The sequence below is a fragment of the Ambystoma mexicanum genome, chromosome 2p (genome assembly GCF_040938575.1).
Source record: "Ambystoma mexicanum isolate Mex_15411 chromosome 2p, UKY_AmexF1_1, whole genome shotgun sequence".
NCBI classification, from domain to species: Eukaryota; Metazoa; Chordata; class Amphibia; order Caudata; family Ambystomatidae; genus Ambystoma; species Ambystoma mexicanum.
In genome coordinates this window covers 828,259,400-828,275,096 of record NC_090923.1, presented here as the reverse complement: position 1 = coordinate 828,275,096, position 15,697 = coordinate 828,259,400, and positions in this window count along the sequence as shown.

Genomic DNA, 15,697 nt, shown 5'->3' with positions numbered 1-15,697 from the left:
ATCATTGAGCCACATTTCAGTTATGCTAAGTAGGTCAAGATTATGGGTGGATAATAGGTAATTTATCTCTAAGGTGTGTGCAGGGAGAGAGCATACATTCAGTAGTGCGCATTTGAGAGGTGGATATTGTGGCATTTTGGTTATGTTTATTTTGGAGTGTGATGTGGTAAGTTTTTTGTTGTGGGAGATTGTGTTCGGCTTAGTGCACGGTATTGCTAGAGAAAATTGGTGAGGCAAGGGGCGAGTGTCATGACCCTTGCTACAGTAGGTAGAAAGTGTGGGTGCAATGTGGGTGCTTAATCTGTTATTTCTCACAGGGAGAGGTGGATGTGCACATAACCAGTGTCTGGGTAGTGTGCGGGTTCTGAGTCGGTGAAGTGTAGCCACTAGGCTAGGGGGTTGTGACTGTGTGGTGTGATGGTCTAGTGGAGTGGGAGGTGAATGTTTTACTGTGCAATACGTATGATATGTAGGATGAGGGTGTATGGGTGTGGGTCCCAGAATTGTGGCGGCCATAGTAAATGTAACAAGGATAGCTAGGCGGAGCACAGTATTGAGAGAAAGTGTCTGGGGACCTTTGTTGTGCACTGTATGTGGGATCTTAGGTAGCATGATGGGGAGAACAGTGGTGAAAAATCAGCCCTTCCTTCATTGCCAGTGGTGGCTCAAGGATGGCACAAAGGTGGAACAATGCCTTCTTCCGGTCAACCTCTGTTGGTGTTTTAGTAGTATGGCCAAGCAATGGGCCTCTCTCGCTTCCGGCGTGATGAGAAAGCAAAACAGATAAATAACACATTTAACGCATTAATGAAACACTTCCCAGATAATTCCATTCAATAAAACGAAGAATTAAATTAAGCTGCATTGCCATAAACAAACATGTAACTAGGGGTTACTTAAAGAATAACCCGTCTCTAGCGGGTTCAATTGCCAACTGAGAGTTGATTGTCAACTTTTGTGGGCATAATTAATGCTTATTAAGCAGTTTTATGTGGACACTTGCACCAGAGCCACAATGGGCCACGTTGTTCTCCGCAGAGCACTTATTAATATATTGAGTGGTGTCCTGCAGAGCATTGACCTGGCACCAGTTTAATATAAGCTTTATTTGGCCAACTATTCTAATTTAATGAAAACCTCTCACTCTTTCCCTCCCAAGACTGGATTGGCAGAAAAGGATTTTGAAATACGTAGATCACTTCACACTAGTTTAAAACCAGTGGGCCCCAAACAAATATAATGGCACTAGGAGGCGATTGTGACCTGAAGGCCATGGTGGCATAAAGGTACACAGAGGTGTAGGTGGCGCGATCCAGCAAGCAGATTCTATCAAGAAGCCTGCTAGTGAGTGTAATAGCTACAGGAACACCTGCAGCTATTAACTGCCCTTGCCCAATAAACTTAACTGATAGGTTGGACACCTTGGAGAAGCTGATCCGGCAGCTGTTGGACTTGGCTTCTATTTGTATTTGAGTTCACATCGCACAAACTTAGCTAGGAAGCAACAGAGCACTGTACAAGTAATTTGGCGTTGAAGAGGTTAGGGAAGGGGGAGGATACAGGTTACCATAGCTTGGACCATTCTTCATGGAGAGTGTATACATAGAGGTAGCAGGCCATAAGTGGCCCCTAAGTATTCCCTGAAGAGCAGGGTTTTGCATTTTTCCTGAACTGCAGGAGCGTTCCTGATTGTGATCGCAATGGTGTTCCAGTAGGCTGCCTGTAGCCAGGAAGGGGCTGCTTCCTGTTTTTCTCTTTGTTTGCCAGTTTCTTTAACAAAAGATAAGGTTGGTGGCATGATCAGTCATAGCATGTATGCTACAACTCTCAGACCAATACTCCAGAATACACGGTTAAATGTAAATGAGACGATCAACCAACTGGGGCACAGGCAAACAAAGTTTGAGAACAGAGCGTTGGCCCCTGTACATGCAACAACATCTTGAATGCACTTGTTCCAATTGTAAATACAATTCTTTTGCACCTGGGAATTCACTGGTGACTGACTGGAATCTTCCCTTAATTGCTCAGAGCCGCAATGAGCCCCACCAAAGGAAAAGTGATAATTTGAGGATTTTAAAAGATGCAAATGGTATTACTCTCCAAGTTCCACTCGAGGTCACCCTGTATGTTCTGGTATTAACTGGTGTTCCTCATTTAACCAATAATGTGCAGGAAGATTCTTGATTTCTTATCAACAAGGCAATTCAACATTAAAAACTAGATAACATGAGATCAATTATCACACTGATCTTAAAATGGCCTGAAGGGTCAATTGGGTCGCAATAATAACCATGGATATGGGGGTCACCTCATATGTTCTGGTATTACCTGGTGTTCCTACTTTAACCAGTACTGTAGAGGAAGATACACAATGGGCCTCAGACCACGGTAGGCGGTAAGGGATTACCGGCACCGGTAAGGGCACTGGTGCCGGTAATCCCTTACCGTCCTACTACGAGGTCCCTTAGCGGGTCCCTCCCCTAACGCCTGGTTTTACCAGGCGTTAGGGAAGGGACCCGCTAAGGGACTTGGGAATGGTTCCCGGAATGGGGATTTACTGGGTCCTCCAGGGTCGGAATGACCCGGTAAGTCCCTATTCTGGGAACACGGACCCGGAATGCGGTAAGGGGGTAGCCATGGCGCCAATAGCGCTATGGCTACCGCCTACCGTGTAATGAGGCCCAATATATTTTTATCAAGACAGTTTAATTACTGAACACCTGACACTGAGATTAATTTTCACACTGATATTCCAAGGACCATAAGAGCCAATTAGGTAGGAACAAAAACAATGAATATGGGTGTGATAGTGTGATGTTAAATGCCATAAGGCCATGGTTGGTGAAATATTTTCTTGAAGCATGTGCAGATCAAAATGTGATTAAGATCCAAACATGTTTATTACCACTGGGATATTTCTATTCTCCTCTGCGAATGGCCTCGCAAACAGGTTATAAAAGAGAGAAGCAATCCTGATTCCTTGTGTCAATCCTTTTTAAGTGCTCTCAGACTTGGATACTCACGATTGACAACGGACATCACATAACACCAGAACCATCTGCGCTGTAACTGTATCACATGACCAAGTTATCTCCCTACTCTCACTTGTATGTTCTGTAACTAAACAGTTTGAAGAAGCTGGCAAAGTCCACATTTCGATGGTTCGACATATTGATAGACGAAGAACCGATGCCATAGGTTATGTGGTGGGACAGTTAATCAGAGTGACTGATTCTGACCAGAATGATGACCACATAGGTGACCGAGAAAACCTAACCTTAGATTATGTAAATCAGTCGCATAATACCCTCAGGATTCTCCAGTGGGAACTCTCTGTCAAGTTGCCGAAAGCAACTGCAGTAAATTAAGGCGCCTTGCATCAGAATTTGATATTTTATTGTAAGAAGAAACCTGAGCTGTGGAGTCAAGAAAATCAAAGGATCAATTGTGCTACTGAATCTGGACCCGATTCTGAGGTGCGTGCAAAAATAGAAAAGTGTTGTTCCTTTGAGGAGAAACACGTTTCTTAAAGGCACTGTATTCTGTTAACCGAAGTGTGTGGCGACTGGGCATCAAAGCCTCAGCGTTTACATGCCCATGATTTACGGCTCACAACGGCTCTAGTGACCATCGTTAATTCTTCTTTGCAGAGCGCTTCTTTTGCCAGCATAAGAAAAGGATTTGAAATACAGCACCTATGAGGTGTTGTCAACATTTGTACAGAGGTTTTTCTTTAATAGCTAGTCTTTTCCTGAGTGGCAACACCACTTTTCTAATTTACTGAAGTGTCAACGAGGCATTAGTAAGTGGGATAAGTGGCAGACATTTGTGCACATGTTTCTCCCACAGTGAAAGATTGTATGACTTTTGCAACTTGAAAACACGACAGCTCTTCTCCAATCCTTCCACCCACTTCAGAATGGTGGTGCTGAAAAGTGAAGGCGAAAATGCCTTTTCACGTCTTTTTTTGCCACCGGTCAGAATCAGACCTTCTGTGTCTGTGATATTGACAGGATCCCTGAGCTACGACTTACACGCATGGGAGAGAGCACCCTATGTTTACAAGTTCATGTTGGCCCAGTACGAGCCACACGATTGCCTTCTATTGCAAATGCTGTAGTATTCTATTGGGAAATGAGGTCCACACAGCAAGGAAACTCTGACATACAGAGCCATAGGTAAGAAAATGATGAATTCCTCATAACAAGTCCAGGTGGGTAAGAAGAGTTCCCAGAGCCTCAGCCTCACATCACCTTCTCTCACTCTCCCAACCATCTCAGGGAACCTCCTGTATAATTCTATTCTGGAATCAAAATAGGAGATGTTGCTATGCAAAAGGCACACACAAATTAACAAGTGAAGGATAGATATAAGTACAACATAACACACCTCCTCCCTTTGAACCTCTCTCCTCAACACACACACCACACACAATGCATCAGTTGCCCAACTTTCCCCTATTACATACCTTACCCTTCTACGTACCCACAGTATCTTCAAACTCCCTTACAATCCTATGTGATATGATAGGTTATTTATAACGCGCTTAATACCCAGAGGTTTCTAAGCGCGGACCCAGGGATCGAACCTGTGTTGTTCCGTGTCATCTTGTTTCCAAGTCGAGCACGCTGCCGCTGAGCTATCCTCCTGTGGACCCCAGAACCTTGAATCACCCTTACCCACACCCCTACTTTTCCTCACATGAACCTCATCTCCCACTCCAAACTCACCTATCTTGACACACTTGAGCGGATCATACCTGCACTTCATCTCATTAGCCTTCTCTTGAACTCTATGTCTGAGTTATTCAACATCCAATTTACATACCTCACCACAGTCTGGGGCTTCCTCCTCCTCAATACCTCAACATGTACCAGGCCTCGTAGAAGCATGGGGAACCAATCGATATGCACATGCATGCTTTAGAGGCGCTTCCTCACAATCTTGCCCACCATGTTTGGCTGTCTGCACAGCCGGCATGAGGGTGCGATTGAAGTGCTCCACAACACTACTATTTGTCTCTAGGTGATACAATGACGGCTTATGAGGAGACACACCCATTTCTTGCATGAATTCCTCCACCAGCATGGAGGTGAACTGGACACATTGTCGGTAAGCAACTTTGGAGGCAATCCCTCTCTCTGAAAGACTCCATCAAGGAAGTCTACTACCACTCGCGTATCGACTTCCGCCACTACCTTTACCTTCTCCAACCTGGAGTAGTGATTAACTCCAGTATGTACCCTCCCCCCCTTCAATCCTGAAGAGGTCCCAATATATCCACTGCAACATACTCCCAGGGCATGGATAGCAGATCCAATGGCTTGAGTGGTTGAACATAATTCCTCAAGAACTTGTCTGCCTGACCACATGGCCCACAACTCTTCACCATCTCCTCAACTTCCACATCAATCCTGGGCCAACGACAGTCACTCCTCAACCTACCCATACATTTAGTCATTCCCAAATGCCCCTCATGTGCCAATTCCAACACATTTGGATGCAAACTTGGCGAAGGTACAACTTTACTTCCCTTATAAAAAAATGCTCCCTCTACATTGAACTCTTCACAGACTTTGTAGAGAACTTTGAGCGCCTGATCATCCCCCCTCTTTCTTTCCACCCCCCTCGAACTGTCCTCATGGCCTCGAGCAGGATGGTATCTTCCCCAACGCTCTTTCCCACTCATCCCTAGTAAAAGTCCCTTCACACATGAGAAAAACCTCTTCTCCAGCTTCCTCATCCTCAAGCTGTCATCATCGCTAACCACAGCAGTATTCTCTGCACAAGAGAAAGTCTGCCACCACATTGTCCCTACCTGATTCATGCTCAACTACAAAGTCGTGCCCTTCCATGGATGCCACCCACTTCATTATATTCGCAATACTCCATTGAACCCTTTGTCTGTGAACACACCTACCAGGGGCTTTTGGTCGGTAAGTACTTTGAAACTCCTCCCCCAAAGAAACACTCAGAACTTCTTCACTGCCCAAATCACTCCAAGAGTTTCTTTTTATATAACAGAATACCTCCTCTACATATCTTGGAGTGTCCTTGAGGCTAAAGCAACCTCCCTCTCCACTGTATGTTGCCTCTGTAGCAGGACAGCTCTAAACCCTGTTTCTCTGGCCTCTGTCATCATCCAAGTGGAGCCCTTCGTATCAAAACTCGTCTATTCTGGAATGCTGGTTAGGGTTTTCTTGATATCTTCAAATTCCCTCTTACAGTCCTCTTTCCACTTAACATTGACACCCTTTTTACTCAGCCCGCTGATGGTCTCCCACCAGTACGCTAAGTGCGCAACAAACATGGTATTGTACTCTGCCAACCCGAGAAAAGACTTAACCTTGGGATTGCTAAACCATAATCTTGGAAATCCTCCTTCCAGATATCCCACTTAATCACAGGTTCCCCCGAGTTCAGAAGGCACTGAGGAGGCAAATTACTCATGGTCATGCTCCAAAGATCTGTTTCCTGACTTGTTCCTTCTGGCCTCCTTCATTGTCGCTCTGCTATTGCACACAATCTCTGTGTGCCAGGACAGATCAAAATCAGGACAGTTATAGTATTATTGCAAATTCTGGTGATGATAACATGCAGTTTTGAACTGTGCCTGACTTAATGTTGGGCTTTTTCAGCTTGTTTCAGGTGTGCCTGACCCAATGATGGCCACACCAAGTCGCGCAAGATTTTGCCAGCATGCTTGACTTCAATATGGGTGTGGCAATGTTACATGCGCATCCGTGCCCCAAAGGGATCGGACTCTGGTATCGATTCCCTGTCTCCTGCGTCAAGCACCTCCTTCAGCGCTGAGCAACTCCTTTGGCGCACACCTACACCGCCTGCCACTAATTGTCCTCCACCTTCATGGAGTATCTCTCTCATGAGTTGCCATAAGCAACTCTTCTGGAGCACTTGCGTGCCACCACCGATTCCCTTCCACCTTTGTGGGGTATCTCTAACACTCTCTGCGGAGCATACTCCTGCCCTGCCTCTCACCTAACTTTATAATCTTAGGAGATTGTCCGTCCTCTGTGCGGGGCGCACTCTCCACCAGTCTGGCATTTCCGACAGCCAGTGGATGATGGGAGCATGTCGGTCTTGTTGTTTTGACGGCCACAAGAACTCTCCATGGGTGAAATCCACATGGCAAGGAAGCTCACGAACACTCAACCACATGTAAGAAAATGATGTATTCCTTGTAACGTGCCCGAGTGGGTAAAAAGAACCCCCCAGAGCGTCCGCTTAACAACATCTCCTTCTATCCCTCTCCCAACCATCTCAGGGAACCTCCAGCATAATTCCATTCTAGAATCAACACAGGAAATGTTGCTAGACAAAAGGCATAAACAAATGAACATATATAAGTACACCATGACACATTCCATAAGCTACAGTTGAAGTAACCCTTGCAGATAGGATACTTTTAATTATTACCTGCAATTGACGCAAAGCTAAGTTGTTTGAATGCCTTAGCTTGCTTCCGTCCACACCTGCTGCTCAAATATCTAAGAGCACCATCAACAGCTAAAAAGTGTGCAGCGCACCCTCAGTGAATTTGCTGAATATATGTGCTGGTTTGTTAAGTTACATTTACAGTTACGTAAAGCTTATGCTGCAGATCACTGTGCGCCTCTTACTGTCGTTTACAATGTGCTACAATCACATACTTCATCTATGTACATTTGAGTACAGACGTCTATGGAATGGAGCTCATTTGCATGTTCCTATCGTTGTACAACTCATATTTATTTCCAGTGTTCCACGAAGCATTCAAAAATGAAAAAGAAAGCATATTGGAGCTCATTTGATTAAAATGAGTAAATTGCCGACAGAGAGCCATTACATTTTGACATACATGTAGGTGGCTCTCGGCTGCCAAGCTTTCACCATTTGCACTACGGAGTGCAAAGGTGCAGGGCAAAAGGCGGCATATGCCGCCTTTTGCCCTGCACCTTTTCACTGTGCCGTGCAAAGTGAGTAAGCCTGCCATGCTTGCACCATGCTGCACCACAGTAAAAAAGGGGAAAACTGCACTCCTGATGCTTTTGGACATGACAGCAGCTTTTGATTTTTCCAGTCTGCAAGACAGGGCCCCCTTCTCCCGGATGTGTCCAACTGGATTACATCTTTCTTGTTGGACCGTATGGCCAAAGTTTATCATGAGAGCGCTATGGCTGATGGTTGCTTGGTAACATGTGGAGTTACTCAGGGGTCATGCGTTTCTCCAACCCTATTCAACATCTTTACGCTACCTCTTTTTGAAATGTTGGATGCAGAAGGCGTAGCGTACGCCAATTATACCAATGACACTCAGTGCCTCATCCCACTCTCTTAATAACAGGCCCGTTGTTAGCTCCCTGGTCCCCTCGCGGGACCCGCAAAGGACGTCAGGTCTGACCAGACGTCCAGAGCGGGTCCCGCAAGGGAACCTCGTAATAGGGCGGAATGGGTTTAATGGCGCCGGCACCTTTACCGGCGCCGTTAAGCCCATTCCGCCTGGGTCGTAATGAGGCCCATAGTGTGGGAAGGAGTAGAACATAGCATGCAGAGTGAAAAGAGAACACAGGATACAGAGAACTCAGAGGGGGCGAGGGAGTACACAGTTAGAGAGAAGGAGAGTGGAAAAAGAGAAAGAGAGAAAGAGAGAAATAGAGAGTAATAGGGAGAGCGTGGGAAGGGAGCACATAGCCACACTGTCAATGTCCAGGTCTGTCTTATGCTGGATACTGTTTGTCGCTGGCATCCTGTCCGTCCTTTGAAAGATCTGGAGGTGACATAGGTCCTTTGACTAACATATCTCAGAATTTGGGGGATGGAGGTGTTGCCCAATTAACCCAATATTGTTGTGTGCTTTGTGTCTCTTTCCCGGGATAATGATCCCATTGAGGTAATTATTGTTTGGGAGCTGAAATTAGTTCATGAAGCTGAAAACGTGCCGCATGAGCATGCATTAATAACTCTGTCTGCCCCGTGCAAGGCTGCACCATTCTATGTCCCTCTGGGCAGTCACTCATGGTGCAGCCTATGCCCACGTCAGCAAAACGCAATCCTCCACGTCAGCAAAACGCAACCGTGATTGATGTGCACGCTTCTTTAGAGAGCCCCCTTCCACCTCTGAGGGAACGTTTCCATGGTGGCTGTTGGAGTCTGGACTTGCATATCCAGGCGTGTTCTGTTGTCACTGCCAGGTCTTTTACAAGCCATTTAGCAGTACCAGGGAGACATGGCATTTTTCCCTGATGGCACGCAGGTCTCGCTATTACATATTTCCCATCTATATTAAAAAGGGTTATGTGCACGTTGAGAGGCTCGGTGGTTGTGTGGCTCCCCTTTACTGGAGGTGTAAAGTCAAGGTTCCCAGAAATGAAATCTTATCCAAATCTAGGCCAATGGCATTGCGACCAATAAGCTTCGCTGTTGTGGATATCATTTCTTTCCATGGATAGGACAGAGGTCGACTAACCTTTAAATATGGCACTTAATGGATGCAACATGCATGAAGTATTTGTTCTTTGAAGCCAAAAGGGATATGCAGGATATTTGTTTTATGAAACATGCTATTCCGTTTGATTGCCATAGCAGAGCTCTCTAGATGCCCCACATCAGGTGCACGGAGTCCACCGATCACTGCGTGTCTGCTTCCAAGCTTGGAAAATTACAAATAAAGCATTCAAAGCCCCAGACTTCAAAGAAAAACCAAGACCCAAGGAGCCAGTCCATCCAACATGGCACAATAGTCTCAGAAAGTCAGCATCACTAGAAGTGTGCTTGTTTACATCACATTATTCTCACTTTCTGAAAAAGTGCACATGCCAGCTGCATCAGTATATTTATGTATTGATAAATAAATTCCCCTCCTCACACACACACCTCTGTGAATAACCCTCTGCTCACAATCACTTTCTCAGAAAAATTCAATTTGTAATTTAAATTTTTATTTTCACAGTAAGCAAACATAAATAAATGAACAGCAGTCCATGAAATTCACACATATCAACCTAGTGAAAGCAAAGTAATCAATTCGCCATAAACAATCCAAACATATAAACATCAAAAATAGAACAAGAAGGAAGAAAGGAAAAGAAGAAAAAGAAAAAGAAAAGGAAGAAAGAGAATAAGAGCGTAGGAGTAGAAGACATAAACCAAAAATTTCAATGCAAAATACTATACCTCAGACAAAAGGGCATTACAAAAACCATCACACAAACTATAGGTATTATACAGATTATGAGTGTTCAAGGGTAAGTACATAATACCCCAGATCAAAGATCAGGTTTATCCATATGCATCAAGAAAGCAGCTCCAAATGTCCCAAAATTTTTCAATGTCACCAGTGAGTTTGTAAATGGCTTTTTCATATGTTGAAACAGTAAGTAGCTCCTCCACCCAGTCATCAATGTTAAATGAAGTACTTGATTTCCATGACCTCAATATGAATTTTTTAGCAACCATGCATGCACGAAGCAACCAAACTCTCTTACCAAAGTCAATTTCCTCCAGAGAAGAGTCATCACCCAAAATCAGTAATGAAGCATTCATGGGGATTGTGACATCTAAGACCAGACTCAACCTCTCCCGAACCTTATCCCAGAATTGCATCGTCTTGGGACAGGACCAAATCAAATGACTCAGAGATCCTCTCGAACATTTACACTTCCAGCAAAGATTGTTGTCTAAAAGTCGTCTCCTGAATATTTTCTCCGGCGTCCAATAGGCCCTGAACAACAACTTAGTTTGAGAAGCTCTGAGGGACCAATCCAAACTTACCAAACGAGTGTTTTCACAGCACCTCCGCCAACATCTGAAGTTAACATCTTCCCCCAATTCCTCCGCCCAAATTGCAGGCAATCTCGGATCATCCTTCCGATTAGCTTTTATAATTCCATACATGGTAGAAGCAGGGTGCGAGGCACTCAAGCATACAGATAGAGCTGTCCAAGCAGGACTTTGACCAGTCAATTGTGGCATCTCAACACAAGCTGAAATAATAATCTTCAGTTTCCTATATTCAGCAAACGAGCATTCTGACATGTCATACATCTGGCCAAGCTGAGCGTACGTCAACCAGTTGTCCCCCTCAAACAAATCTCCAATATATTTGATGCCAGCCACAAACCATTCCACCCAAAACAGAGGTTTACCCTGATATTTCAAGGCTGGATTATTCCATATGGAGGCATCTGGGTGTAAATATGGGTCAGCACTCACACGATTCGAGAGCTCACACCAGCAGTCTCGCAAGAATGAAGTAAGAGAGCTGACTTTTTTTGATTTGTTCTTCTGAGTAGTCAGCAACGCTTTCGGGCCAATTGGGAAACAGCACTGCATTCCCAGGATAAGAGGTCAGAATGTTCAGACTGTACATCTCCAGAGTCAATAACTCTGCACAAATGACGAGTGGAAAACGACAAATGGTAGTCTGAGAAATTAGGCAAGTTCATTCCACCCAATTTCAATGGGAGTTGAAGCTTCCAAATTGCGAGCCTCGGAGGTTTCCCATTCCAAATAAAGTTCTGCATAATCCTATTGATCTCTTTAAAGATGTTTCCAGGTATCTTAATTGGGAGCATGCTTAACAAATAATTTATCCGAGGTGCCAGGTTCATTTTCAAACAGTTGATTCTGCCCCAGGTCGACAATTTCAAAAGACTCCACCTTACCAAATCCGATCTAAGAATCGGAAGGATCCAAGAAAAATTAATGGCTGGCAACTTCACTATATCCGCTCCAATCCATATTCCAAGATACTTCAACTTTTCTGCACACCACCTGAATTGAAACTGAACACATGTATGTCTTTGACACAACCCATTGACAGGCAGGATCTCTGATTTGCTCCAATTAATCTTATATCCTGACACCAAGGAAAAGGATTGAATATCTTGCATTAAATACGAAATGCCAACAGCTGGGTCTTGCAGGGCAATCAGCAAATCGTCAGCATACAACCAAACCAAATTATCCCGACCATTTCCAATAACAGGTAGAAGACGTACGTCTGCCCGCAAGCTCACTGCAAGTGGTTCCATAGATAAAATAAATAAGAGAGGTGAAAGAGGGCAACCCTGCCTTGTACCACGATGAAGCTCAAATGGATCAGAGATAAGTCCATTCGTCAGCACATTTGCAGAGGTATTATTGTATAACAGTTTAACCCAACGCTGGAAATCGTGTCCAAAGTTCATTTTCCCCAAGCATGCGAACAAAAGTTCCATTCAACACGATCAAATGCCTTTTCAGCATCTAGGGAGATGACCGCACTGGCAACTGGTTGACTATGGCCCTTCTCAATTGTCAATAGCAGGCGTCTCATGTTATCCACCACTGCCCTACCAGAGACAAAACCTACCTGGTTCTCATGCACCAGAGTCGAAATGACCTTATTCAGGCGAACAGCCAGGATTTTGGCCAATATTTTGCAGTCACAGTTGATCAGACTGATCGGCCGATAATTCTCGCACCTTGTAGCAGATCTGTCTTTCTTTCTCAGCACCGTAATCAATGCATGTCTCATTGTATCTGGTAGGGAACCAGACTCAAAGGCATCATTAAGAACATCACACAGAAGCTGTAGTGCGGAATCAGGGAGGGCTTTATAAAATTCATTAGGGAGACCATCAGTGCCAGGTGATTTACCCACTGACATTCTTGAAATTGCATGTTGAACATCACCCATTTCCACTTTCCCTTCCAAACCTGCCGCCTCATCCGCCGTCAGACGAGAGAGAACATGAGAATCAAGGAAGCTGTCAATATCTCCATCTGCACAGGATAGTTCAGAGGTGTAAAGTTTTTCATAGAAGCCAAGGAATGAATTGTTAATAGACTTTTGCTGTGTCTCCGATGAGTTATCAAGACCTCTGATTGCGGCAATGAAGCGATCGCTGTCAGCCACCTTCAGCCGATGTGCCAGTAACTTCCCCGCTTTCTCACCATTCTCAAAATAGTTAATCTTTTGTCTAAACAGTGCATATTCAACCTGGCTTGAAATGAGCTTATTTAGTTCATATTTAGTTTTTCGCAGTTCATTTTTTGTATTTTCATCTTTGCTTGCTGCAAACAGAACATCTAGGCACTTCGCTTCAGAAGAGAGTCTCTGAATTTCTTTAGTTCTCAATTTTTTGTCCTTGCCAGTTTTAGAAATCAGCACCCCCCTAACAAAACATTTCAGTGCTTCCCAGACTGTTGATATTCGAACATCGGCAGTTCTATTAATTTGGATGAAGTTGTCAATTTCCTCTGCCACCTCTTGCCTAATCTGGTCATTTTTCAGTATATAAGAGTTCATTCTCCACCTCGGTGATTTAATCAGAGAGTACTGTAAGGACAATTGCAACGAAACAGGTGCGTGATCCGACAGGGCAATAAGTCCAATAGATGAATTATAGCAACTTGAAGTCACCCGACCAGAGGTCAGAAAGAAGTCAATTCTAGAATATGTGTCATGACACTGTGAATGAAAGCTATAATCTCTGTCCGACGGGTGTTCCAGCCTCCAGATGTCAGCCAAGTTGAATTCCCTCATTAAATTCTCCAAGGAACGTCTACACCTGTGCGGGGTTCTAGTACAATCCCCATTTGATCGATCTAAAGCAGAGTCCAAGACCTGATTAAAATCACCTCCAACTACGATCGAGTCCATATTAAAACCTTGAAGCATTTAAGCCACTTCGTGAAAAAAGATCGGATCATCCAAATTTGGTGCATATAGATTGCATAGCAGAATGTCCACACCTTGAACCCTCACCAGAACACAAATAATCCGTCCTTCTTTGTCTCCTTTGCTTGTGATGACTGATATAGGCAGATTCTTTCGGATAAGAATAGAAACCCCTCTTCTGCTAGATGAGTAATTCGAGAAGTAAGTATCCCCTACCCATCCTCTTTTCAATTTTTCAGCTTCAGGGTCTTCCAAATGTGTCTCCTGGAGGAATGCAATGTCACAAGAGCTTGAACGCAGGTGAGATAGAATTTTAGTCCTTTTCACCACATTGTTGAGTCCATTAACATTCCACGAGACAATATTTAGATGATCCACAATTTTAGTACCCATGGCACAATTCAAGTTACGAGACATGTTATAGCATATGCAATTACAGTCAAAGAACAGAATAGGAAGATAGAACAGAAAAAAGAAAAGAAAGGAAAGATAAAAGGTTAAGCACATGCCCAGAAGGGGCAGTAAACCACTAGAATATACTAACAACGGTAACAAGTAGATGGCACACTGTACAGGTACAGCAGCAAGGTAACTAAAGGTATAATGTCGCAAAACACCAAACTTTCAGTAAATTCCAAACCCAAGTCCCCACCCCCACCCAAAATTCCTACACAATGTATAAAAAACCATAACAACACAATGTCCGTGTACAACATGGACAACCCAACCATAGTAAAGAAGCAGAGCATAAACCATTACCAATCCTCTGACTAACCCCTCCCACAAATTATTACAGCATGGCCACTACAGTCAGCAACAGAATAAAGAGTCCAAGTCAACCCCAACAGAACTATATGGCAGGAAAGCTACTATGCACAAGAGACATATTCATCCGCATTCGAGTCGAGCAGGCACACCTTCCTGTCCTGAACCACAAGTTCTCTCCCCCGCCGAAGTCAACCTAAAATGGCGTTTAGCTAGTCATGTACTATGCTCCCGTTCACATTGTAATCTCTTTCGTAGTTGACCAGACACACCCGACTGCCCGACACAATTGTGGAAAAAAGTCCAAATACCCCAGTGAGACAAGAATGTATGACCCAAAAAGGAAGATGGAGGGCCCCAATACACCAAGGCAGAGGTAATTGGTAATTGAGAACACGTGTAATACTCATACATCCCGGCGTACTGCAATAGTTCTTTCATAGACGCCATGTACATATCAGGTACATTAACCAAATGGACCATAATGTCCTATCCCTTCCAATATCCTGCAATCGTACAGAAAGCCTACCAGATCAGCAAAGACACAGAATGCAGGAACCAGACATAAGCCCACTTGAATTCTATCCACAGAACTGAGGCAAACATAAAATTAACCTAACTTTTTATCATCGGATGGCTTATTCAGCAACTGGGTTTCCATCGATCATTACGCATACCTTCATGCACCCAGTAATAAGCACCACACCTTGGCAGAACCAACACAATGGCCACGTCTAAATCACATAAACAAACACCTCTTACCCTTAGCAGGTCCTGCCAAGATGTAGGCAAAACATATAATTCAAACAGTGCATTCAGTAAGGCTTTTGAAATTTCTTGAGGTAATGGCCTCAACAATGAACATATACAAACTACAGACATTGGCAATATCAAGGGATTCAAACTGACCACTACCATCAAAGATCTTTAACTTGCTCTTTACGAAACCTGGGCATAGCTCTCTATAGGCAGGATGTCACGTGAATGCACTGTTGATAACGTTTTGAATTGAGCATGCAGGAGAATGAATTATATCTGAAAACGTCTGGCACAGATGCACACTAAAAGTTCAAAACCATGTCAATTCCGCCACAGCACTCACCACTAGGCGCAAAAATACAGGTCATGCTAGATCCGACAGCACTGTACACAAGATATAGTGCACAATCAGACCGTGATGTATTACGTGGGTACGGCAACATATCAGCGAGGCTCCGGGAGGGTTCAATCTTCTCGTGGCTTTTGCTGAACGGCCAACACTTGAGT